Source organism: Fukomys damarensis, unplaced genomic scaffold (genome assembly GCF_012274545.1).
Source record: "Fukomys damarensis isolate Sample0158 unplaced genomic scaffold, DMR_v1.0_HiC HiC_scaffold_115, whole genome shotgun sequence".
Taxonomy (NCBI): domain Eukaryota; kingdom Metazoa; phylum Chordata; class Mammalia; order Rodentia; family Bathyergidae; genus Fukomys; species Fukomys damarensis.
The window spans coordinates 138,396-166,120 of record NW_022901027.1 but is presented as its reverse complement, the minus strand read 5'-3'; the positions used below and the strand labels follow the sequence as shown (position 1 = coordinate 166,120).

The following is a 27,725-nucleotide window of genomic DNA, read 5'->3' as shown; positions in this document are numbered from 1 at the left end:
TCATCATTGGGATCTTGCACCTTTACATGACAAGTCTTGGTTCTCATTTTTTCCCCTTGTCCCTGCCCTCCCTTCACCCTCTCCTCCCCTCCCTATTTACAAACACTTCATTTCTATTTTCTCATATTTTTTTCTTTTCCCTTATTACATTAAGTTTATTGATACTTTTCAGATATATTGTACAGTTACATTCATCATTGGAATCTTGTACCTTTACATGATGTATCTTGGTTCTTACTAAGTATTCTTATTCTAGAAGGAAGAACATATAAAAAGAATTCTAGTCACTTGCATTAGTATTCTATACTAAGACTTCTTGCAAGAAATCTTTTGTAAAGTACAGAAGTATTTGGTTGTTTTCTAGAATGGGTATTCTAAAACTTGGAATTCACCAAGTCATGAAAATTTTAAAGAGCAGGAATCATGATAAGGCTATCAACATCTTATTTTGCCCCAGTTTTTGCTAAAAACTTTATCATCATTAATTCATTAAGGATGTATTTCAACAACAAAAAGGAACATTGATTATCTTTTAAATATATTAGATATTTAAGAACATAAATATCTTTGTGAGAAACATCCTACATTGCCTTTCTTTTCTCCCTAAAGATTAGAGGGAAGAACCTATGTTGTTAGGGCTGGGAAACTCTGCTTTAAAATGAAACACATGGAGGGTTTCTACTCAGTGTGTCAGCGTTCCTGCCACCAGCTAACTGGGAAGTTGATTGTGCTAGAAAGAATGTATTTTACTTAATAGGTTTCCTTATAGGCAAGTCTGAAAAATAAGAAATCACAGCTATTACAAAGACTTTCTAGTTTCTGTTGAGAAATTGGCATTTTGGGGGGAGGTTAGTTTACTTGTTTCTGCACGAGACTATACTTTTTTTTTTTTTTTTTTTTTTTTTTTTGTCAAAAGTACCACTACAGTCTGGAAGCATTAAAGGTGCCCTGGACTGAGAAGAAAGGCATCTAGATCTATCTAGCCTCTGTGTGGGAATTGCCCCCATCTCCTCTCTATTTTTTGTCTTTTCCTTAAAGATTATAAATATATTCTTAACATAAAGAAAACAACTAATTAAATAAAATAAAACTAAATAAGTACACTAACAGTTAAAGGAGGTGAAATACTCTTAAAATCTGCTATAGTTTAAAATAAAAAGATCGTTAATGCAAGTAGAAGCACTCATTATGACAAAAGCTAGCCAGTGCCCTGGGTGGGGTTCCTCCACGGGAAGAACTTCACAGTGAAGAGTGAATAGGGCTCAAGGTGAAGGCCAGCTCTGAGCTGTCTTCCTTCCCACTGCAGTCGGAACCTCGGAGCAGAGATGTGAACCATGTGCTCCAACTCCCTTGAACTTCTGTAACTCTTTAAGCATCCTATGTTTTTAATTTCTGAACCTTGCAGTTGTTTTCTTTTCACGCCCCTTCCCCATTTCTTTGCCCTAGGCAAACATCTATGTACTCTGATCAGAAAGGCACTGATTTTTTTTTTCTTACTGTACTCCAGAGATCATTTTTCCAGATATACATCAGGTCACCTCATTCCCACTACAGTTCTCTGGGGTGCTTTCTGTTACTGTCAAAATCTCACCTCACAGATGAGAAAATTAAGGAACAGAGAGACTTGCAACTTGTGCTGGGGCACTATGCTAATAACTTGAATCTAGATCTCTGTTTACATATTCTTGGCTACCCTGATGTTCTCTCCCTTTATCATTCTGTCAAAATTAATAAATTTTAACAGTGCATAATGTTGATCAAAGTATTTCTAGAGATTATGTTCTATACTAAATTTGTAGAAGTCCCCATTTATATTAAATCTTAAAATTCCTGAGTGACAGAATTTAATATTTTCACATTTTATATTTTTTTCACTTTCAAATCTACTATAATTTATAAAAAGTTGATTAGAGTAAAATCCCACATAAAATAAATGTAAATAGATAGGTTTGCAAAGTTAAAAATATCAATTTTTTCCATGAGTGTAGTACATGCTTTTTCTCTGCCTCTTTCTATTAAAATGAAAGCTTCCAAATATTTCTAATATTTCTGTTTTCTCTTTGGCAATGGACTGTGCTTTCTCTATTAACAAGGCACTTTAGCTGCTTATTAAAGATAATACATTATCCTATGATTGTCTTTATGATTTTTAGTGTTTAAGCAAGTAAATACTATATTAAAGCAGCAAATTAAATTTTGTTTCTGTCCATGAGTTCATTTATGTAATAAATGTCTATCTTTGCCAAGTACAGTATTAGACAGAAGACAAATTCCTGCCCTTCAGAACCCACACTAGTAAACACATGGAAAAGCAATGATTTTAGATCAGTGAGACAGCTGATCTGCAGGAATTGGCATAACATCATAACAGAAAAAGACATGGAGGATGATGGGAAATATGTAAAGCCTTCGTGGACAGGAGATAATCTACACCCTGCTTCTAGAGAACGTCCTTTTCCTCACAGCAGACTGAAATCACTGATCATTTGCCAGAGGGTTGTTGCTAGCGTTCTGCCTATACAGAAAGATAGGCAGGCAAATGCCCACCTTTCTCAGTTGTCTGGTTTCTCCCTTTCTGTAACTGCAAAACATTTCAATAGAGTAAGCTCCATAACTGACTGTCCGAGGGAAAAAGGGTATGAACATAGAACCAGTTCAAAGGCTGTGCTTCCTGAGCGTGTTCTCACAGACAACATACATCTGGTCTAATAGACATTTGAAGGGACTCAAGAAAAGCCTTGAGAATCCAAGTGTCATTGATACCCTCTAATTACCAGGCAGAACTTCTTAGAGGTTTTTTGTTTTTTTTTTCATTTCTAAAACTCATTGCTTAGTGTTTCTTTCCTGGTCTGTGGGCACAGTGTCTCCAAATGAGTACTTTTGTGAGACTGCAGCGTAAGTGACTAAGAAAGTTATCCTAAATTTGTAAATACTGTGGAGACCACACATGAAATGGAGATACCAAACAAACAGCAAGACAGATTGTTGTATCCAATCCTTATGTAAGGTTACATTGATTCCATCTTCTGGCTCTCTAGTGTAATAAACTGGGGAAAAAATCCAGAAGGCACTCATTTTAAATTTCATGAAAACTTCTAAGAGTGGGAGAGAAAAATTTTTTGCAATGCTCTTTGGTTCTATTAGAAGCTATATTTGTGAAGCGATTCTGCAAACGCAGCAGTTGAATAAATCATCTGAGAATTGAAAGTCAATCAAACAATGAACAAACAGTCCCCAAAGGATACTATGTTCTTTTCATAAGGCACAAGAAAGAGAGAATTGGAAGGAATCAAAGACATTGGGCTTATGCTGTAGATGTTTAGGGGGTTTCCAATCACTTTATATTTTTGTAAAAGAAAATCTTACTGGTGATTAGCTCTTGCCTCATGTTGACAGTTGACAAATAAGAATTGCAAGGTCCCATTTCAGAGCAGACAGTGTGGAGCCCTCTTCAGAAGCATTTTCAAATTAGAATGACAGAGCTTCACAAGCATTCTTGGCAGTAAAGGATGAATACTAATGTTTGAAGAAAACAATAAACTACCTCTACAGGCTTTCACCACCACCACACCATACTGCAACAGTAAACATTGGCCTCCTGCAGTTGGACTCTTTGTTTCCTGGACTTTGGCCCTCATACATAGAAGATGCACAATAGTGAAACCCTTGCTAGCATGACTGGACAGTTGTCTGAGTCCAAACAGGTAAACATTCATACATTGACATATACTCAATACAAGTAACTTTTTAAAAATTTAAATGGAACTGAGTAGTATCAGGTAAGACAACATGGCAGAAAGATTTGAAGCAGATCTACATAATAATTCTGTCTCTGTTCCTTTTGCGTAATTTTGGAGAAATAACTTAGTCTTCGCCTATAAGATAGAGATTAAAATTATCAGCAAATAAAAAATTTGACAGGACTGTACAAAATCAAGTACTTGACAACAGGAGCTCTTAGTTGAAGGTGACTATATTTATGATTACTTTGTGAATATTTTCATGTCTCACCAGGAGATAATTTGTTGAAAGTTTGCAAGCCAAGGTGTTATTCTGTCTATGCATTAAACAGTGAAGAGGGACTACTGTAGGAGAAAGCTTAAACAAAATCTGATTCTGGACTGGCTGTGCCATTGCTTGTATGACCTTGGAAAGGTGCTTGATTGCACCAATCTCTTAATTAACATGGAAATCATAGTTATACCTACCTTATAGGGTTTTGTGAGAATTAAAGGAATTTTTTGGTAAAGTTTTTGGCATCATTTCTGGATCAAATAGTTTCAGCAACTTTTAACCTTGTGATGCATTTTCTTGGTCTCAATGATGAGCAATTCTAGAAAGAGAAGAGAATCCTAAATGTCTGACCCTCAAAAAGAAGAAGAAATTACAGAGTATATATAAATTGAATTCAAAGAAATCAAAGCCATAAAATATGAATATGCATGTAGAAAATACACAAAATAATACTATGAAAACCTTGATAGATTAAAAGGAAGTCTTAAAAACAGATCCTCATCTAACAAACACACTATATGCATTAAGGATTCTGCATTGTTATAGCATTTAATAAATTATCAATATTAATTTATGTAATACTAGCCAACCTACAAGACAACTACTGTTTTTATATTAATTTTAAGGACAGAAAACTTGAGAATAGAGAGGTTAAGTAATATAATAGCACAGATTAATGAGCCAAAATTTGAAAAAAGTAAATGTTTCAATGTTTATGCTTTTATCTATTTTATTGATCAAAAAATTTACACTTTTATAAGAACATGGTTATAATAAAAATTATTGGATATCTCTTAAGTATGAATGTGGAAGACAATTTTGACAATATGCTTGAAAAAATTGAATAATTTGACAGTTTCATTCAGAATGTTCAACTTTCATAATAAGTTTAAAGATACAATGTGACTTCTCTTAACAAAAATTTTTATCTTAACAAAAATAATGAAAAATATAAGTTGATTAAATGTTCAAAATATGATGCTTCATAATCTCTTAAAACTCCAGGGTACTGAATTTTTTCTTAGTGTGAAATGAATATCATCATCTAATAATAAAACCTTAAACACACATTTTTTTCTTAAGCTACGTGCCCTAGGACATTATCCAATAGGACTTTCAAAATCCATGGAAATGATTTGCATTTGCATTATACCTTATGGTAACTACCAGATGCATATGACTATCTCACATCTAAGATGTGGTTAGTGAAATTAAATTTTATTTAATTAAATTTAAATAACTGTGTACGGCTGGTGGTTATAATATTGGACAGTGTTTAGGAAAAGTTAATTAAATGTTTATTATTTTGGACTTCTCTCTGGGCCTTTGCAGCTTGTTCGAGTATGAAATCCTTTCAACCACTCTATTATTCACTCATTTATTAACTACCGTAAGAATTTTGCATGCCCCTCTTGGTACTAATTTCCGCAGACTCACTTGATACCAAGACAGCCATGCTTCCTGACCTCAGAATATATGTATTTTTGGAGAAATATAGATACTTTCTTTTCTCTATATTGTATTACACATCCTTTATTTCACAGAAGACTACTAAGAAAGAAAAAGATGGGTTCTCTATGCATCTTGTGGTATGGTGAAATTTTATGTTGATAAACTGCTTTGTTTCATATCACATCTTTGTCCACTGTGTGCTTAATCCTTCCAGAACTCTTCCTCTAGGCTAAAAATAGAATTTTTTTAGCGGGTTTCTCTTCCTGAGATGATAAGGACTATTTGATATTTTAGAGCATAACATATGAGAAAATAGGAACTGGGGATACTAAAGATTTTATACTCGAATTCAATAAAAGTTCTCTCTTCCATTGACAGTGAGAATGCTCCCCCTACTAGCTAAAATTCACAAAAGGAAGCCCAATGTGTTTTAAAATTCAACTTTTACTGAGTATCTATGACGTATCACTTATTGATTTAGGTCTTTGTCTTTCTCAAAACCCAAAATTACACACACTCCAAAAAGAAATAACCACATGATTCACTTTACTAGAAATCATAGTTTCACCAATTGTCTGAAAACATTTGGTAGAAAATGACAGCATCCACATTTGAGGATAGAATAACACTTGCATCCTCTTCTCACTTAAAACATATACAAAGGGAATATTTTTGTGTCTCTAAAACTGTGCTCAGTCTGATGACAAAGAAAAAGATATAATTACAATCATGGCTATAAAATATATTAAAAATACATGCAATTTCTGTGTTGCACACAAGTAAATACATCAACCAATGTGAAACTATAATTGGTTATAGGGTTGTTGCATGTACAGAAGCCCAGATACATGGTTTCCAAGGGTCCTTGAAATGCTCTCATGTGGACCAGGATTCTACATTCCATTTGCACAAAGAGCAGGTTCAAAACCTGTGACTCTCATGGAACAGTTTTGTTAGCATGAGCAAATAATTGAGACCCTCCAAGCTTCCTTTCCTCAGCGAAGTAAGGCAAAATGCTCCTCACTTAAATAATATGAAAATTACAGTAATGAACAAGGTCTGACACTATGACTGCTTGTGATAGACATTTAATAAATGCTAGATTGATTAATGGATCATTGTTGGGGGAATATATTTGTTGCTAAAGTAAATAAAATAGACCAAGGTTTTGTATTGTAGCATCAGAAAGTAGTTCTTCTAGAGCAGTGTAATCTAGTAAGCACTTGCTTCATATGGAGAGCAGGAGAGAAACCACGTGGTGTTCTCAGTGCTTATGATAGAGAGAGCACCAAGGGTTGACTCTAAAGGGAAGACAAACTGCAATAAAATCTTAAATAATCCTAATAGTTACAAACCCTTTGCCCCTATCTATATTGTTAGCGATATTTCTGATTATTCATTTTTTTTACCTAGATAAAAAAATGCAGATACATTTATGCTGCACCTGAGGTATTTGTGGTCAAATGATGAAATGGCATTGTCTCCAGTCTGTGTCTCAAGGTTGCTGAGGCTAAAAGTAAGGAGCCTCTCCCACCCAGTTTCCAGATTACTGACTCCTGTCCCAGAAAAAGAATCTTCAGGAAATGTCAGTAAGGGACATGAGAAGGTTTTATTAGATAGAAATTTTAGAATGCATTGAAAAGTGGAGTGTAGGCACTCAGAAAAGTGAAACACATCAGGAGCCAGAGCTGGGCATATTTAAAGGGATCTCTTCAAATGGGCATGTCTTCTCGTTCGTATATTGCTGCTTGCTTGGAAATGGAAGAAGCACAATTTACAGGTGAAAAGGATAGGTCTGGAGCCTAGATTTATAGGCTTATTGTCTTTAAGACTTAGGAAAAATATTTTTTTCCCTGAGTTTCCTGGACAGGAAAAAGACTGAAGTAACCTTGTGTTGTGAACCTGCATTTAAGTAGAACTTTAAAATCTCAAAGCCTGTGCCTCTTTTCTACCTAGTCTTTATTTCTTCTATCCTACCTCAGCATCACCAAGTCTATTTCACTGTAAACTTAAAGGGTACTGAGAGATAAATTTAGAGACTGCTGAGAATTTAAGGGACCATCACCGTCTCACAGAAGCAAAATTGTAGAGAGCATGGAGAGATAAACTAAGAGGGTGCTGAGAGTCCTGCCAATGCTTCCCAGAAGTGAGGCTGAAATGAAACTTAAGCACAGCTCTGTTAGTTGTGCTGCATGTTATCTCCACGAATGCCATTTGCACTGTTTTGCAACTCTTAGTGAAGCCATTCATCCTAACCACACTTGTTACCATGTTTGTTTATTTACTGAGAAATGATATGATCTTATTATTTTGGGGACTTCATATCAATTGCGTCTGATTGGAAGACACTTTTGTTCCATGCAAATGGAATCCTCCTCCCCAGTGTATTTCAGATATGGTCTACTTTCTTACAACATAGCTCATCCTGTACTTGCAGAATCACACAACATTACCGAACCAACAAAACAACCTGTTCCTGGTGTTGTAAATGTCACATAAACATTCCAATCTAAGGCTGGGGATTTAGATCAGTGGCATCGTCACCTGCCTTGAAAGTGCAAGGTCCTGAGTTAGATCCCTGATTTAAAAAAAAAAAATCAACCTATTCCAAAGAACAACAGTTCAGTGCTAAGGTCATAATACCTTTGACAGCTTCATCCTATGCTAAAATTAATAACAGAGCTTTGTGTGCAGGAAATCCTGTACTTGCTATACATTCTATGGAAAAAAATCAAGAAATCAAAAATCTGGATGAGAATAAATTATCATCAATCCATGATGAGCTCCAGAAGTGACTCTTTGGTAAATGGGACACAAATATTAACTATTTTTTCCTATCACTTTCTAATTAAGTAATAAACAGTAATCAAGGGCATTAAAGCTTGGAGTCTGATCTTCTAAACCACTTTGGACATGAGCAAGCTCAGCAGACCATGAATTTTAAGGCAATTACAGGCATAACTCTCAAGTGATTTACAGGACACAGCTTTGTAATACAACCTTTTTTGTTTTTGTTTTTGTTTTTTTCCAAAAGAAGTTAAATCCTGCCATAGTGGTATGAAAAGATCAATTCCTCAGGATAAGAAATAATTTTTCAGTTCACTTTTGTGAAGGGAGGTTTTCTTTGATTATATTCAAAGTTGAACAAGTATGCTGCAGCATGCTTTTTGTTTTTCATGATTTCCTCATGATAATGTTGAGGTTACTTTAGCAGGGAATGGTAAACTGATAAGTATAATTGCTGTAATCACAGGATGTATGGGATGTAAATATTTGCAGGGCAATTAAAAATTATTTGCCTCTTTAGCTTAACATAAAAAGGCATCTCTGAACAGCAACCAAAAGATTAAACCAAATGCACAGAAAAGATTTCTAAGTGGCAAGAATATGAAATGATTTATCAAGCATTCATTCTGTGGTTTGGTCACATGTGAATGCAGAAGGAAAAGCAAAATACTGTGGATCAGGAGAAATGTGTCATCAAATAACTAAAAATAAATCTCAAAAGAACACCCTGGGGTTATAAGTGATCACAGTGTGGGGCATTGTCAATTATCCTTTCGAGCTGGCACATTGTTTGGGGCAGTGTCTCACTAGCAAGTTGTTACTGAAACAAGCCAAAGGGCTTTGCCTCATTCATTAAATACTTGGACTTGGAGGATGGTAATCAAAATAAACCATGCCAGTTTACCACCATCAAATAGTGGGAGTTTTTCTGTGGACTAAACTTTTCTTTTCACCCTTAACTGAGTCATACATGAAGACTTCCTATTTCCCATTCCATATTCCAAGTAATATTTTGATTTTTTACATCATAAATTTCTGTACATATTTTAATCTTTATTGTCACCAGGGACAGTGCAAAGTTCGTGCTGTTGATAGAGTTTGTGTAAGGTGGGGGAGATTGAACAACGTCCTGATGCTTCCACGGCAGGTCAATGTTTACCCCCTCCAGTTAAGTTGGACAAAAATAGCAATTTGTTATGTTCTATAATTGGCCTCAATTTGCCCTTGATCTTTATTTTTTCTTTCAAAAGTACCCCAAACAAAGACAAAGGCCACTATAACTTTGTGATGAATAATAACTTTGTCTTTAACAGTTTTACAGCCTATCAGGCTAACTTACTCACCTAAGAGTACACAGTCAGTCATGTTGGACTTTTAAAAAATCTCTTCCATGCACTTACTATGGTGTCTAGGGATGTACAATATAAAGTGCGTCCATGCTTAATCGGGCTTTAATACAGAATTGGTCCTCCTTAGCTCTGTTAATTCTGTTTGAGTAACAGCTGGTGGATTGCAATGCTGTGCTCTGTCCTTGCAGAAGTGCTTATGGATTATGGCGCTCAAGGTCTGAGCTGTTAGGGAGTCTAGAGACTGTTCCCATGAAGTTTAGTAAACCATTGTGCCACTCAGGCTCTGCACTTTCATCTTTTCAGGCAGTGCTAATTCTGAGACTCACTGGAATTTCCTTTGGGCTGTTGACCTGCAGTGGTTTCCACCACCAGAGCCACTGTAAACCACTTGGCACTTATGTCTAAATTTATTCAGTTATTTTTACTCTTCTTTCTCTGCCACTTATTTCTTTTTTTGAACGGTTTTTCTGGAAAATTGGGAACTTTTTCATATCATGTACTGCCTTTAGATTATTAGCTTGCCACTGGAAGTATATATATGACCGCCTGCTCGTACTGATCCAGCACTATGGAAAAGAAAAGAGAGAAACTAATTATAGAATAATTTTCCTTTTGCTGAATACCTGTAATATTGTCTTGACTGGAATTCTCATATAAAATAATTCATTAAATGCTTGGGTGCATTTAGGATTGAAATGATATATTTTCTAGTTAGTACATTTGTATTGTTTCCACATTTGTACACAAATTACAACAGTTTCAAACTTAATGTGCTGTATAACATTTCAGTCTTGCAGAACATGACTTTTATCATTAAATTTTGTCTCTCTGCATGTTAGTCTTCAAAAACACTTTCTAAATTGGTTCTTGCCTGATTAATATGTCTATTTAGTTGAGCTTTTTGACTTATGTTCAATATTTCTATTTTTTTTTCCTGAGCCACAAATTGGAGGCAAAGGAAGAAGAAATCCACTGGATTTTCTTTGCTTTTGCAAGTTTATACAAAAATGAGACAACATGCCACTCCTTAAGTAGAAGGCACTTCTGAGAGATTTATCTTTACAACATATTTTTGCAATGGCTTTCATGTAAATATGCATACTTATCCTCTTTATGGCAATCACTTCATTTTCTCATTTTTTTCCATCAGAAAATTCATGTATAAAATAACCAGCATTGCCATTTCTAGGGGGACTACATAATGCTGTAAGATATCTACCTCCCTAAGTATCACCAGTTACTTTTCTATCCTTCCAATAAGGATAATAATACTATCGCCTTACTTTGTACTATTATTGTAAGGATTTTATGGGTAAATGTACCTGACACAAAGACTTGAAGATATTATTATTATTGCTATTGTTTTCATTAACTTCTAATCACTTTCAGCATAATTGTATACCATTTTGATATCATAAACTAGCATGTACTAGGACATATTATTGAGTATAGAGGAGAGACATCATATGTACATTTAACAAGCACAAAGTCAACTCTATGTCCATGGAGAAAAGCGAAACAGTCCATTATTTACATTTTTATCTGTCTGTTATAATGTGTTCATCCCTGAGTATGATTTCAGAGCTTGAAGATACATCTTTTTAAAGATTTCTGGAGGGAGGGATATTAAAGTTAAGTTCTTTGTACAAGGTCACCAGGAAACAATACAGGGGATGGAGAATCATGGATTCAAGGGAGAACTGCATTATGGGATTGATATGGATACCGTGTAGGAAGTGTTTATCAAGGATATTATCCTTAAGTAATATAAGAAACCAAAAAAGTATTGTACTAAATGGGAAAATATACTTTTTATTTCATTCTGAGGTTGTAGCCTGGAACTAAATATTGTAAGGATGTTAGGTTAATATTAGATTCCCAAATTCTTTGGAGTTCAGTGTATCTCTCAAATAATTCTAAACATATCCTAGCTTAGCTCTGCTTAGTATAAGCATAAAGCACATAATTTTAAATGTTATAACAACTACAAGAAAGAAACAGATAAAATTAATTTTAGCTAAACCAATACACAAAAATATCATTGCTGGGAGTGGTGGCACATGCCTTCAATCCCAGCACTCGGGAGGCTGAGGTAGGAGGATCAGGATTGCTACGAGTTCGAGACCAGCCTGGGCTATATAGTGAGTTCCAGGTCAGTCACAGCTACATAGTGAGACTCTGTCTCAAAAAAACAAAAAACAAAAAAGAAAACAATATATATAAAATAAAGTTTTCACCTGCAAATAGATAATGATACTTTGACGTCAAAAGAATTAGCCATCTCAAAAGTAGATCCATATCCCTATGTTTTCCCAAATACATTTAAATACTTTCCAAGAACAAAGGTAACCACAAAGCATTTTCTATTAATATTACCATCCACATTGGCAAAACTTCTCTGTTGTTCTTTAGAAAAGTTTGCCTCTGAAACTGAAACACTTCGATTCCAAACAAAATCTGTCCTAATTAAATTCTTAACTTATGTCTATTTAATCTTCTCAAATTCAAACTAGATATTTCATAAATTGAAGAGCAACTCTAAAAGTTTATCAATATCAACAGTCATCCTCAAAATTTCTTGCAGAGAACTTGCATAATATTGATCATAATTAAAATCTCCTATAACTTGATTCATGTTGAAATTATAATTATTGATTTTTATTATGGAAAATTTCAGTTTTATCAGAAATTCTCACTGTTTTCTAGATCACAAGTTTTTCTTTTGCTTGAAGTTTCAAATTTAGTTTATTTTTATGCAGTACATCAAGTGAGAAAATATAAATCACAGTTCCATTTTTCATCTCTATTTTTATGTTTCAAAAAGTCTTGGCATTAACAATACAGTAAAGCTTTATAAAGTTCTCCCACTACTACTCACTTACTGGCCCTTAGAAAAGAGCACAAGATTATTTAGTTCAATATCATTTAATATTAACAAGGATCCACTGCTTCTGTGTGTTTGTGTGTGTGTGTACACATCTATGTGTTTTTGTGGCTTTTATATTTAAACGTGAATGATTTTTAAAATCTACATTCATGACTCCAGATTCCCAAGGAATAGAGCACAAATACTTTCATTGTGAAACACAGTAAACAGGAGCAATAAAGGAAATATTTATCTCCTCTTTTAAGATGACAATATATCTAAATATTTAATTTAATGTAGCTGGAGTGTGTTGAGATAGAAATTGAGTTTTTCATATCTCTACAAAATTCTTCTTGGCAGTAAAAGTCTAATATACCTACACCATGGCTTAACTTTCTAAGTAAGTCAGGCGATGATAAAACTTATTTGTAAATTTGGAAGTCTTTTTATACTTTTGGACAAATCATACTTATGGTGTTTGTAGGGCAGTATCTCTTAGGTTATCTATGTGATTCATAAAAAGCTATAGAGAAGACTTTCAGTTTTTAAAATTTTCAATAATCTGGTCACACATATTTATAGAAAAGATTTATGTTCCACTGGTACAGATTGTGGTGTAGTTGAAGATATTTAATTTTTTTCTAAAATATACTTTTTAGTTTTTTATTCATTATTATCTAACAAAGTTACCATAACAGAAAAAATGATTTCTTGAACTATCTATTTAAAAATTAGTTTTGTTGTATGTAAGAAATCAAAACATTTTACAGTTTCTCAATTTCAAAGCTGTTGGAAAGATCACCAAAACACTTTTGTTATACATTTAATTCTGATTTTTCTCAGCTAAAGGTGTTGTTTTATTAACTTTCAAAAAATGAATTTATTACATTTACTACTGATTTGCTATTAACTACTTTATTGATTTAAAAAACTTTTTACACAATAAGATCAAGTACTTTTTATGCTTTGCTGTACTCAACAAAAGTTCTGCTCATCAATAAATTTTTCCAGTTTCTTTTTTTCTTTAGTATGTCCACCAAAATGCTAGTATTTTCATTTTAAGGCTGGCGAGGTAGCTTAGTGATACAGCACTTGCCTCTTATATGCAAGACCCTGAGTTCAAATGCTAGTACTGCCACAAAACAAAACAAAGAAAACAGAAGACCATAACTAGCTTCTTCACTTTCAACTGATTATTCATCATAGATGTCCTCATTTTAAATTTGAAAATTTTTCAATACTTATTTAAAATATAAAATAAATGAAATATATTACTAAAATATTATATTTAATTTCTAATTACAATGTATATAAGTATCACTGTAATGCATGCTGCATATTCAACTTGCTCAGCCCACTGACACAGTGAAATACTTGGTGCATCTAGTACCTGCACTATAAGACAATGATAACATCCCATGCAACATTACGACTGAAGTAAACATGTCTTGCCAAAGCAGCAAAACTCTATTTAATATAAAAAGTACCTTACACCATATTAATTTTTAAATTTAAATTTAAGAATTAAAATCAGATCAAATAAAGAATTTGGTTCCTCAGTCTTCCAGTTCATCCGTCACATTTTCAAGGGTTCAACAGCTTCTTGTGGGTAATGGTTCCTGTGCTGAGAACTTCAAGGCTCAATAAAGGTAAAATATGTATTTTTGCTTGCTTTCTTTGTGTAGTAGGAAAGGTTCATAATTCTTTTCCCTCTCCCCATTTCCTACTGACCACTGTCCAAGATGAGAAGCTGTTATTTTGATGGCACCAGCTCCTACAACAGCAATTAGAAAGCACTTGTTAGTAGTACCATGATCGCTTTGTGCTAGAAGTTCCCATACATGGGTGTGGTGCATGTTCTTGGATCTTGTCTCAATATTTTCTGCTTTTTTTGTCCTGCCACCTTAGGGAAAAGCCACCCAGTATCTGGTACTTGAAGATACGGCAGCTATTTCACTGTTCATATAGGCCAGGAGGAATCTAGACTTTTAAACAAACTCGTGTCTTTCATCAAGACAATCAAATGGTGGTAAAATTAGGCACTTAAATGAAGGCAGAACTTCATTCAATACTTGGCCCAGCTAGTTGGTAAATGTCCAATTTTCTAGCAACTCCAGATGGGGTCTGACTAATAACTAGTTAACTCCCAATGAATGGAGTGGGTGCTTCTCCTTTCTGCTTGTCTCTTGTGAGTACTTTTTCAGAAAATTTGTAGGGTCAGATTGGTTAGGAAAAGACATGACTGAGAAACCCTGGACTGCTTAGCTAAATACTGTCATGCGATTGTTGCTTAATATCACAATTATTTCTAAAAATAACTACTTTACTTCAATCATCTGTTGTGTTGTCATCTTATTATAACGGCAGTGAAGAAAAAGGAATGAGTCTTCTTACAAAGTGATACATAATATATATGCAATACCTCAGAGAGTTAAGTCCTTATCAAGATGATACTACATACAGTGACAAATATAGAAAAAAATGAAATAAGAAGAATGTTAACACATATTACACTCTTGCATTTAGCCAGAGTCATAACAATAACTGTAAGAGTTACATTTGACTGACAAACATCCTATATATTTGAACAAAGATGATACAGTTTCCCCACTCCACATCCATCTTTAGGGACTATTTATTATTTAACCCTCCAGCTCCAGATTTAAACTGTCCTGAACTACAACTGCCACCAAGAGGTAATTTAAGGAACTGTCAGATACAAACTTTGCTGCTCCGTTCATTCCACTTAACCTCACTCTGTCTTTCTATATCTAGCCACAGTTAATTGCTTCCATGCTGATTTCATCACATACACAGAAGGAAGTGTAATGTGCTGGTGGCTAAGAGTACAACTATACAGCTACACTTCCTAGGTTAACTCTCTACTTAAAACCTTCCCAACTGTGAGGCCTAGGTCAGTCGTTTACATATTTTTGAGTGATTTTCTGTTATTTCATTTGCATGGTAATTATAACACCTACCTCAGAGTTGTATTGTGGAAACATACACTGATTTGAAAAATGATGACTAGCATACAAAAATACCGAAAAATGGCAATTGTTATTCAATATAGATTTTTTTTTTTATCCATCTTGATGTTTCCTTTTTTTTTTGCTAGGGTTTGAGATAGTTTTCCATTCCCTCAAATATAGCCAAATCATGTCTAGTAAGTTTGTTTTTATTAAGTAACTAGAGATATGACATTATCAAAGAAAAATGAATTAGTATGCTTTGCATAAAATTAAATGGAACCAACACAACTATAAAAGCTCTTGAAGATACCCAGAAGAGCCATGTGGAATCTCAGTGGAAATATTCCTATGGTAAAACCTCCTCTAGAAAAAATATTGTCAAAACATGATCATCTGTCCAGAATATAATATTACATATTTCATTCCAACGTGTCCTTTTTTTAAAAGTAAAATAAATAATTTAAACATTGGAATTATATAAACAGTGAATAAGGCACAAGTCCTCCTTGACATCCTCCTCCCTCAACTCCAGTAATTGCCCTGGGAAGTAAAGACTGCCTTTGGTATATTTCTTTCTAGGTCATTTCCCTTGAGTTGCTACGTAGTTCTAAACCTTTTGAAACTTCCTAACTGATTCTGGACATTTTCCTCTGTGATCTACTTGCCTGGGTTCCAATTCCCCAACTCTGTGGTCTGGGCTGACAAAGTCCCCAGAAGACAGATGGCATGATCTGCTGTCAGCACTAATGGAACTGCTGCCGAACTCTTCCCCTTCACCCTTGGTTTCTGTTTCATTCCATCGGAACCTATTTTAACTGGATCTTGCAGGCAGAAAAATTGTCTCTTCGAGCATGAACTCAGAGTGTTCTGTCCTTAACTTAGGTCAGCAGTTCTAAAAATTTCTGCTTTGTTATGGGCCGAGATTGGCCTTGGGGTTCAAGAAAGAGAAAGAGAAGTATACAGAAACCCAGGGATTGCTCTTTTGTGTTATTATTCTTTACGTGTACATTCATGCATAAAATACATTTTGAATAAATATATGTATGCAATTAATATTATTTATGTAATGATATATGACTTTTCACCACAAATGCCATTCAGTGCAGTTTTGCAGATTGTTATCCTACTTAAAAATCAGCTTGGAATAAATTTTAAAATATTTTTTGAGCCACTAGTACATAGAATAACTAAGGAGTTCAAAAATCAGAAAGTGTTAATTGTCATTATTTAAAATTCGGCTTTTTAAGAATATTTTCTTTCTAATGTGTTAAATATAGAAAATTTTTTATTTTTGTTATGAATTGACTTTTGAACTATTAACTTGCAAATGAACTTTATCAATATAATCTACTTTTGAAGTAGTGACCTATATTTAATATTAGAAATATTTTCTTTAAAAAGTTAGTGATTTTTACTTATTCTCTCAAAAAATTACTTGCCTTTAAACTCTCCATGTTATTATTTGAAACCAAAAAATTTAGATGAATGGTCATATTTATGCATTTCTAAAGAGACAGTCTTTCTAAAGTGTCTTTTCACACAAAATTTTAGGCATACTTATTTTTAAAACACATTTTTATCATTGTTTCTTTTTGTAAATTGTTTCTGGATAATCATTCCATGCAAAATTACTTGTGAATCAAATGTCTAATTTGTCTAAGTAAAAGTGGAATTAAAAGTAAAAATTCACTGTAGTTTAGAACTAATTTAAACATACATTTAATCCCTATTTTCTGTTTCTTTGTGGGTATAGAACAAATAACTAAAGAAATAAATTAGCATGGATAAATACTAAATGGTAAATTTTATTGATTTTAATGAAATTTTAAAATTCATTTACAATGTTGTGCATATTTTGGCTAATTCATAGAACCATTTTCCTTTTGCATAAAATAATTATTTTTAAATTGAATTCACAATATGTACCTATATTCTAGCATTACTAGCTTTCCAACAGTTTGGAATTTCCTTTTGAGACAGTATTTGCAAGTGAAAACTGAGTGTGAACTTTTGCCAAAAAAATATGACTCAGCTGTATTTTTAAATGTTTTTAAGAGAAATATGAATCTAGTCATCCTTTAAAAAGCTCTGAGCTTGTGGGCTGGGGATGTAACTCAGTGGTGCCACACCTGTCTGGCAAGCACAGGGTCCTGAGTTCAATCCCTGGTACTGAAAAAAAATTGAGCTTGTAAATGTGCTATCAAGAGGGAGATTTCATAACAGCAATTACTAAATGATAGTAAGTTGTACCTTTTTTTCTTATTAAAGTATCAATACTTCACTATTCACTATCATGTTTAATAAACATGAAAAATACAGGAAGGTCAAAGGATTGAGTTCCTTGAATTAAAAGCCTGATTATCTGCCTGGAAAATACTTGTATATAATAACTTCACAGTATACTGTATCTTCTCATACAACCAGCCCACAGATAATGGGTGAGTTGAGCTAGAGTTGGAAGAAAGAGAAGAAAGGATTAATGAAAACAAGACATATTGTTTCTGTTTTGCTTTGTCTTTAGACACTGTTATAGCACTGAAAATATGTCTGGATTTAAATTGGGGAAAAAGTTATTTGGGGGCTTTTCCAGAACATGTAGTCACACATTTATTTAGTTTTATTTTTTATTCTTAGTGCAGTTAGCACACTGCCAGCATCTCTCAATATGACTGCAGAATAACCACTTTTATGACATCATTTTTACAATTATTATCTGTCTTACTCAGGTAAGTGTTTTTGTTTTTTGGTTTTTTTTAATACTGCGTACTGTGGATTCTGTGTCTCACTTATGGGCTCATTGGCTCACATGCAGTTTTCTGTGGTTGCCTCTTTACTCCAAAGCTGTTTTCTACCTCATGATTTATGCAATCCTTCTAACTATGTCAGGTCTTGGAGCCATTGTTGTAGTGTTGCTGAACATGCAATTATCTCCTCATCATTTCTGTTTTTATCCCTCATTCTGCACCCTTTTGGATTCTTGCCAAATATGAAAGAAGTTGTTTAAAACTAACATAAAAGTCATATCTGCAATGTGGGCTAAAATTATAAATGCCTGGAAATGCAAATATTAACGGGTCTGGCTATTCTTAGAACTCTCATATATGTAATATGATGAAATAGAGAATTTCAGTATGCTTTTCATAGTTACCACGCTTCTTTCCTTCAAAATTTCAAGATTTTTGTGAAATAATATAAGAAACTTCATAGGCAAGTAAAATTCCTTTTTCATTTTAATATCAAATCAGTCACTATTTTTATAACACCCACACATGCTACTTTTTTGCTGAGTACCATGAATGATATAAATAGAAGATGGAGATCTTGACAGGAGCAGAATAGGCAATAGCAAGAGTGCCTCCCTAGATTACTAGAAAGGATCATGGTCTCTGCTTCTCCTATTTTCGAAAAACTGTCCTGTATGTGTTTGCCAGGTGGTTGAAAAAAGTTTACATGGCATGCTAATAGCGTTTTCAATATAAAATCTCACAATTAATTATCATGCTATTACAAAACAGTCTATTGGCTGAACTGCATGGGCTAGATCATAACAGCATAGAAATTTGGAGATAGAAGCTTTTTTAGAGGAGAAATTGCTAGGAAATTGTCTATGACTTTGAGCTAGACTTTAACTGAAGAAAGTAGGAGCTAGGACACAGGGGAAGTGATAAATACAATAAAAACAAATGTAGGAAGTGATTTATCAGGAGAAACTAAAGGGACTCCCTTGAGAAGGGTTAGTAAGGTAGTATGTTGGATAAAGGAATAGGGGATTGCATAAAGGAACATGGGACATTGAGTATATTGAATTCCCTGTATTATTCAATGCAGTTTATAAATCTTTAACATAAATTTAGAAATTCTTTAAAATGGAAAATCCATTCCTTTCCTTTTTAAGAAAATCTCAATATATTTAAACCAGATGCAAAGCCCTTATTCTGAAAATTCCTATCGATGTTGATTGTTTTTCTCCAGCAACAGTGAGTTTATCTGTACATCAGCCAGCTAAAATGAAAATTATTTCAAAAGAAGATAGAATTATTTTAGTACACTAGCCTTAAAAGTATAGGGCAGCCAAGAGTTGGTGGGAGGGGAAGGGAAGGCAGGGGAGAGGAATAAAAAAAGAATTAAGGTATGTTATGTACATATACCAACTCCCCATGAGTAATATAATCATTGTGTACTATAAACATTATTAATAAATCTAAAAATTGAAAAAATGCAGGACAAATATGTTCTGACTTAGAAGAAACTGAAAAGAAAATAAGATTTTGATTATTCACAGGTACACTTGGACCATCACAGGGGTGGAACTTAAAACTGAATCGGAGATCCCTAATGGCTTAGATGGCATCCAGTACCTTCTAGATTGATCAGCACCACCTGGTCCAAGATTGACTCACCTCTTACCTAAGGACAGCCCCACCGACACCTACAAAGATGCCTGACTCAAAAGCACACCTCACTGAATGCCTAGCTAGACAAGCTGTTTTTCCTTTATGCATATGTATGTATCAGCCCCCCCCACACCATCTAAACAGAAAAACTCTTGTATAAATATGGGCCAAGTCCAGAGTTCTTGTGATGTATGTGTCCAGTTATTCAATCATTACCTCGGCAGATTTGCCAAGGAGTTCTGGAAAACGATCCTGTGTTCTGCATTGTAGAGGAGTCACATCAATCAGTTCAAAGCAAATGGTAAGTAGCTGCATTACAGAATATGATTCTAAAACAATGAACAATTTACCTGCTCAGAGCTGTCCTTATCTGATCTGAGAAAAATCTGAATCTAACCCCACTTCCTAAATGAAGACATTAACCTTGGAAATCTCAAAAGCCACCTTTTATTTGTAAGTGCAACTCATTTATTTTAGTAGGATGGGTTCCTAAGAATACAGGACATACTACAAATTAACTTTATTCAGAGATACAAGAGGGAGTCTAAGGTGTTATAAACTATTCAGGATCTCTGAGAAGGTCTCCTAGTGCACTGCAAGCTCACAGATAAATAGGAGGTGCCACGAAAGCATCTGGATGGGGAAAGGGACTATAAAAACGGAGAGATCTTATTGAGATGCTGTGAGTTCACTTCGTAAGTTGTGTGTGTGTGTGTGTGTGTGTGTGATATTTAGAAAATATTTTGTCATTTGAAAACTAGAAGTAATTTGTCTAAGTTTAATTTATTTTGTACTGCTCTGCTAAACTTGGTAAATGCTAAATAATATAAGATCTTATTCAGGAATATACTTGAATACGATTATATGAATGCTATTTCCAAGATAGATATCTAAGATATTTTTAGATTTCAAAATAATAATGTACAGATCTGAAAAACTTAGCCCTGTAATATCTACTGCCAGAAATACTTTTAACTATAAACATAGATGTGTTTCACTGGATAAGGTAATGATTGAGGTCATTATATGATTCTATAAAAGGTTATAATGGATTCATTAATAAAGAGTACTGGTTTTCTTAATCTCTCTAAATGTTTAATTTTACTAACTTAAATGGGAAGTACAAGGAAATGAGGGTATTGAATTTTGTGTATTTGTGAAAATAATTTTAATTTTTATATAAATTTAGAAGCTTAGAAAGGAAAAAAAGTCCTTTAACATAAAATTAAATAACCAGTTTTCAGTTTTTCACTGTGTATATTTATTTATTAATCATTAAGTTTATTAGTACTTTTTAAGCATATAGTACAGTTACATTCATCACTGGGATTATGGAAAGGTACAAGATCACCATGTATATTTAAACACAATTAAGTATAATTCTATTTTATATTCTTAGGAAAATGTCTGATTACCTTTATCAATTTGCCTAACAAAGCATGTACAAAAGAAATTTACCAGTTATAAATTTTACTGGTGAATGAATTAACATAAAATACCTATTTAATGTGCAAATCTTGGAAATCTCAAGTGAAATAAAATGGTTACTTACATCACCACAGGATGCAAAGACAGTTAAATGTAAAGGACCCTAAGAATCAATCACAATCATATTAAAAATTACAAAATAGCAATGTTGCCAAATGATATTTCCCTGAGAGTTCTAAATCACAATGAATTTGCTTGTTTTAGGTTAGGAAATACTTTATGAAGGGCAATCCACACTCATGGTGAGTCTCATCATTTAATATTTTCAAATACTGAATGAAATGAAGCAGAGAGAAAAGAATTATAGATCACTCATTATGAAACCTTACAGCCTTCAGTAGGGCTTTTTATAGAAAAATTAAGGTTGGTATGAAACTGTAGCTCTAAGTCACCTGAGGGAGTAAAGGAACTTGTCAAAAATTTCAAAAGAACTGTTTGACCTCCTGAGAAGATGATCCCAAACCAGAAAAAATTTGGATAGACTTTTTAAAATCCAAAGAAAACACATGCAATTAAAGGTTAGCAAAAGTTGAAAACTTTGCCAACGAATTTGCTGTAGCTTACATAATCCTGTCTTAATCATTTGTTTGTTTACCAAGTAGCGAAAGATACTGTATGATATCTCTTTTTTTCTCTGTGTTGTTAGAAAGAAATTAAAAGGTTTTCCTGCACAGACATGCATACTCTGAATTACATTTTGTGCTTTAAGTTTGGTTATAATATGTTGAGTGCTATCATTGTGCCAAACTGTTAGAATGTACAAAAGATGCAGAATTCAAGGAGTCTTATAGTTCTGTGGGAAAAGGCTGTGAAATCTGTTGAAATCATTGTATTCTTCATTTTGTCATAAGTATAAAATAATTTTTGAATTTTTATTTCTATAACAGACTTAGTCCATGTGGAAGTACATACAAGTGCATTCACACACATAAATGTACACATATATGTATACAAATGTGTGTTTCTTGGCAAAATGGCAAATCTAGATATTCTTGGAGTTGAGTCTAAAAGGTAATTACATCTCTTTCCAAATCTGCAGTGCACTTTCCTTTATTTTAGATCTCTTCTAGAATGTTTTGTTTTTAGCAAGGTACACAGTACCCAAATAGTCTAGTAGAAATTATTATTGTTATATATTATGCAATGAGTCTTCATACTCTTTCGAATTTAAGTCAAAAAAATATTAACTTTTAGAGATGGAAAAGACATTACTGATGATAGCTTAAGGAACATAATTTTATACATGAGATAGCTCAGGTTTACAGATATGACAAATCAGAATATTCATAAGTAAAAATAATGTTCATTATTATTGTCATCATAAATAGACATTGAAACTGTGCACAGTATATGTTTAAATGTTATATTTAAATTGATTTTATTGTTGAAGAGACACTGGTATTTACTACTCTTTTGCTTGTTTTGATTTTACAGGAGATTCCAATCAAGTTTAATTTGTGCTATGTTAGCATTTTACCACAGTTCTCACCCCTTTTTAGAAATAATTCATTGCTCTTTCAAAATTTACGGGATTCCTTTACAACTTCTTTCTAAAAAGAAAAATAGTCAGGTTGCAGTTAATTCCTTTAAAGATAGTTTATGAAATTAGTGCTGACTCTGTTCCTTCCTTTACTATGGTTTGTGAGGCCTTAAAATGTAATTTAAGAGGTGAGATTATAAACACTTCCTCATTCAGGAAAAAGCAAAAGGAAGAAAGCTCGTCTCAGGAACTATAAAAAACTTAACTGAATGAATGATTATTTTGTAAGCATTGTGAGGAGAAGGTGGATCATGTGTGAGTTGTGTTGTTTCAAAATAGTCTGTGGCAGTTTGTTAGGTTATAAATTCAAATGTGGTTTCACAAATGCAAGTCAATTTAAATCCTGAGGAATCTTCACAGAGAACCAGTGAGTCCAAAAGTACTCTTACCAGGAGACCATTAAGCAACAAGGCACTTTCTCAGTGGGAGACCAAAGTGCAGTATTACCAGGATTGTAATCCATCATAAATAAAAAGAAGGCTTAGGGTGATATAATGGAATATGGTCTTTTAAGCAGAGGTCCTTTCAATAATGTGTCCTTCAGCTCATGTTACATCCACTCAGCCTATCCTTCTAGAAATCTGTGTATCTTCCAGAATTCCAGGGGCAAGATGTATTAATTTTCTTCTATATCTCAGATATTTCCTGGTTTTCTAAGAATCATGTATATTTTTGGAGAAGTCTCATTCTGGGATTTACCTCCCTTATTTATGCAAATTGAGAAATAGACAGAATAATTTAGAGATCCTTTCCAAATCATACATATTTTTCTAAAAGCTTTTGAAAATGCAATATATGTCTATGGCCATCTGACCCTGAACGTGCCCAGTCTTGTCTGGAAATGCAAGGTAAACATGGACATTAAAGAGATAAAATGGACTATATATGGTGAAAAGCAGATACTGATGATAGCAAAATACATTTTTAAAATATTGTATTTGCTTTTCAGCTTTGAAACAAAAATAAGCTTTATATCTGAGCATTTTGATAGATCCCATTCTCATTACTTTCCCAAGGAAAGTTGATTCATCCTTTTTAACAATCTCTCTCTCTGAGATCAGATTTGGGTATGGAATCACAATATAATCTACCACTTTGCCAATCATTTAAGCCATTTAATCTCATTACTCTTTTAAGAAAGTAATTAATTTCAGTTCACTGACTTACCCTGATATCTGAGCATTTTGATAGATCCCATTCTCATTACTTTCCCAAGGAAAGTTGATTCATCCTTTTTAACAATCTCTCTCTCTGAGATCAGATTTGGGTATGGAATCACAATATAATCTACCACTTTGCCAATCATTTAAGCCATTTAATCTCATTACTCTTTTAAGAAAGTAATTAATTTCAGTTCACTGACTTACCCTGATTCTTAACATGGAAAAGGCCATTATCCATTATTGGTAGGCTGTGTAGCCTAATTCTTTTCTGCTGCTAAGGTCTCGGTATTTGACCACTGTACTATATTGTTTCTTGTCCTGGTTAATCAAAAGAGCTTAAAATATCGCATGTTAATATATTAATATATTGAATATATAGAATGTTAATATATCGAATGTCTATTATACATTTTGATAAAAATACAAATTGAGCATCTGCATTTACCAGTGTCCTAATTAGAGGAAATAAATCAATAAATAAAGCAGACAAAATCTAGTATATATACTTGTGGGGAGACACATACTAAACTCAATCAGTAAATAAAATACAAAGTATATTAGTGATAAAAACTACAGAAAATAAAATACAGCAAGGAAAGTGAGAGTGGGTATATAAACTGTGGAACGGACAAGGAAGGCCTCAAGTTCAGTGAATGTTGAGTAGCGTAGTTGAAACATTAACTATTCTTCTATGGAAAAGTTAGACACTTTATTAATCTAATGTAGTAAAAATTACTGTAGAGAAATATGCTGCTAAAAGAGGACCTGTGCCTTCCAAATTTATATGTTGAACTTCTATTCCCCAGTACCTCAGAATGTGACTGTACTTTCAGATAAGATTTTGAAGAGGTTTTAACAATAAAATAAGGCATTAAGGTAGGCCCTAATCCACCTGACTAGTCTTAATCTGATGGCATTTTTATGAGAAGCTACTGGCATGCAGAAAGCAGCAGCAGGCGTGTACACAGAGAATAAAGCCCACGTGATGATAGAGAGGAAAGACAGCTGTCTACAAGCCAAAGACTGAGACCTTAAAAGCAACCAACATTTCCCAATACCTTAATCTTGTTTCCACCCTCCTCACTGTGAGAAAATGAATTTTTAAGGTTTCAATTGCTTAGTATGACATATTTTGTTATAGCAACCCTAGCAAAGTGCTTTATCTGCCTTAATAGACAATTTAGTAAAATGTGTGTTTTCTTATAGGGAATTAATACACTCAAACTATAAGAATAATAGTAACAAAATTGCTTTTCCTTCAGATTTTCCCCACTTTAAATATAAATACCTTTAACACAAGGTTTAATATAAATATCTGGGCAGAGCATACACTACCTTAATATTGTGGTTAACCTTTATCATTAGCTTGATTGACTTGAAAAATGTCCAAGTTAATAAAGTATACTTTTGGGTGTGTCTGGGTAGGTCATCAGGGTGTAACTATGGAGTCTGCTTCGTGTCCCTCAATCTGTTTTCCTGTTATTTGTAATGATGTTAGCAGCTTTATTCCATGATGACATTTTCCCATGGTGTATCAGTCCTGAATCCAGCTGGCCAGGGACTCTGAAATTATGAGCCACAAAGCATCTTGCCTCCTTTAAGTTTCCGATAGAAGGTATTTTGTCCCAGAAATGAAAAGCTTTCCATTTACAAAAGTGAATATTAAAAATCAGTATCAAGAGTGAAGCTGTTGCTGTGACTATACCTGCCCTGTGGCTCAGAAGCCTTTGGAGTTGGTTTGCAAGAGTTTAGAAAGGATTGGAGGCTCAGGTTTCTGTAAGCGGAGATTGATGGGTAACTAGAGTAGGGTGTAAGAAGAACAGAACACTTACAGAATGTGGACGGTAAAGATTATGCTCAAGAGATTTCAAATGGAAATACAGACTAGTGTTAACTAGAGTGACTATATGTCACATTCCGGCAAAGAATTTGTGTACTTTTGTCAGAGTCTTGTATGAGGCTTATTTTAAAGGGCACAGACTAATTGACCAGGTGGAAGAAATGTCAAGGCAGCCCAACTTTTACTCTGTGGCATGGATATCATTGGTTGCTTTCAGCCAGATTTATGGAGAGAATTGGAAGAAAAAAGTTAAGCAGAAAGAAAGATTTGAAAAATATTTAGTTTGATCATAAAAGAAGCATATATTCATACTATATATATACATAGTATATTCCTGAAAGAGTTAAAGACATCCTATTACAGTGATGTGTGTATAACCAATGTTTATAGCAGCACAAGCCATAGTAGATAAATCTTAGAAGTAGCCTATATGTACATCAATAGTTGAATGGATAAAAACATGTAATATTTATACACAATGAAATACTACTGTGTTATAAAAAGGATAAATTTGAATTATTTATAGGAAAATAGATGTGCTTTGAAAATATAATTTTAAGTGATATAAATCAGATACACAAGCTTAAATACCAATGTTTCTCTCATATGAGATATGCAAAAGTATAAATAAAACACAAAATAAAAGATAGATAAAAGGAAGCAAGGAGACAAATTTACTGCAAATGGGAAGGAGTTCAAGGGATTGTGGGAGGTTAAAGGGCAGAAGAAGGAGACAAAAGAAATAATTAAAATATGTAATGTACATGTGCCAAATGCTCACAATAAAACTGTTCATTATGTATCACAAACAAATACTGATAAATGAAGTTTAGAAATCGAGCCCCACAAGTGGAGCAGACCTTCCACAGCTGTTTAGTGAACACTGTCAGTGCAGCATGACGCTAGCACAGTCAGTCTTGAATAGCCACAGTAGCTGATCTCATGGGGCAGACTGCCTCACCATGAGTCTATGGGGAAAACTAAGGCTCTGCCATTAATAGAAGACCAGGGCATAGGGTAAAGCAAATCACTTCAAATTGCTTTTCTGAGTTTGGTTTCTTCATATGAAGACCAGAAAATGATGATGATGATGATGATTGTGGTGGTGGAGGTGGTGAAGGTAAAGGCTCCTCAGGCCTTGTATAAGAATATAATATAAAATAGGGGCTAGGAATTAAGCTCAGTGGTTTGGCCATCTGCCTTGCAAGCACAAGGACCTGAGTTCGATCTCTGGAAACAAACAAACAAAAAACAAAACAAAGAATATAATATAAAATAAATAGTGATTTCAAGTTGTTTAAAAAACATTATCCAGGACATTTAATCAGACATGTACTAAATCACGATTCTGCCAGAATATCATTTCTCATAGACATAATTAAGTAAAACTAATTATTTCCAATGATTTATTTACATCAAAATGTCTTAAATCAGCTCAGGCTTTTGAAATCTCTAAAAGAAAACAAATATAAAAATATAATGTCAGTCTTGCATGCAATTTCAAAATTTCTAGAAACTTCATTAGAAGAGTATGTACAAATAGGTGTAATTAATTTCATAATATATTTTATTTAACCCAATGTGCCCGAATGTTGTTTCAATATGTAATAAATGAAAAAGATCATTTGATAGGTAATTAATAAATATAAAACACACTTTTTATATTTAAGAATTTTTAATATTCTTTTTTCTTGGATAAATCCTTGAAACTAAGTGTACACTTTATCCTTAAACAATATCTAAGCTTACAAGAGTCAGTTACATTCCAAATGCTAAATAAAGAGGATACTTTGATACTAATATCACTTTGATGCATAAAAGAAAAGAACTTTCAGAGAAAAGAACTTTCAAAGTGAAGAT

At 33.5% G+C, this 27,725-nt stretch overlaps 1 long non-coding RNA gene across 1 annotated transcript in view; it reads right to left on the bottom strand.

Moving 5' to 3' along the window:
* Positions 1 to 225: 225 nt before the first annotated feature.
* The window catches only part of LOC104857159, a 39,898-nt gene continuing 12,398 nt past the window's right edge, over positions 226 to 27,725 (bottom strand). The window contains exons 2-3 of the long non-coding RNA XR_778800.1: positions 4,209 to 4,333; positions 226 to 252 (exon numbers count right to left, since the gene is read on the bottom strand). This is a non-coding gene — a long non-coding RNA (uncharacterized LOC104857159). The remainder of the gene's footprint in view (positions 253 to 4,208; positions 4,334 to 27,725) is intronic.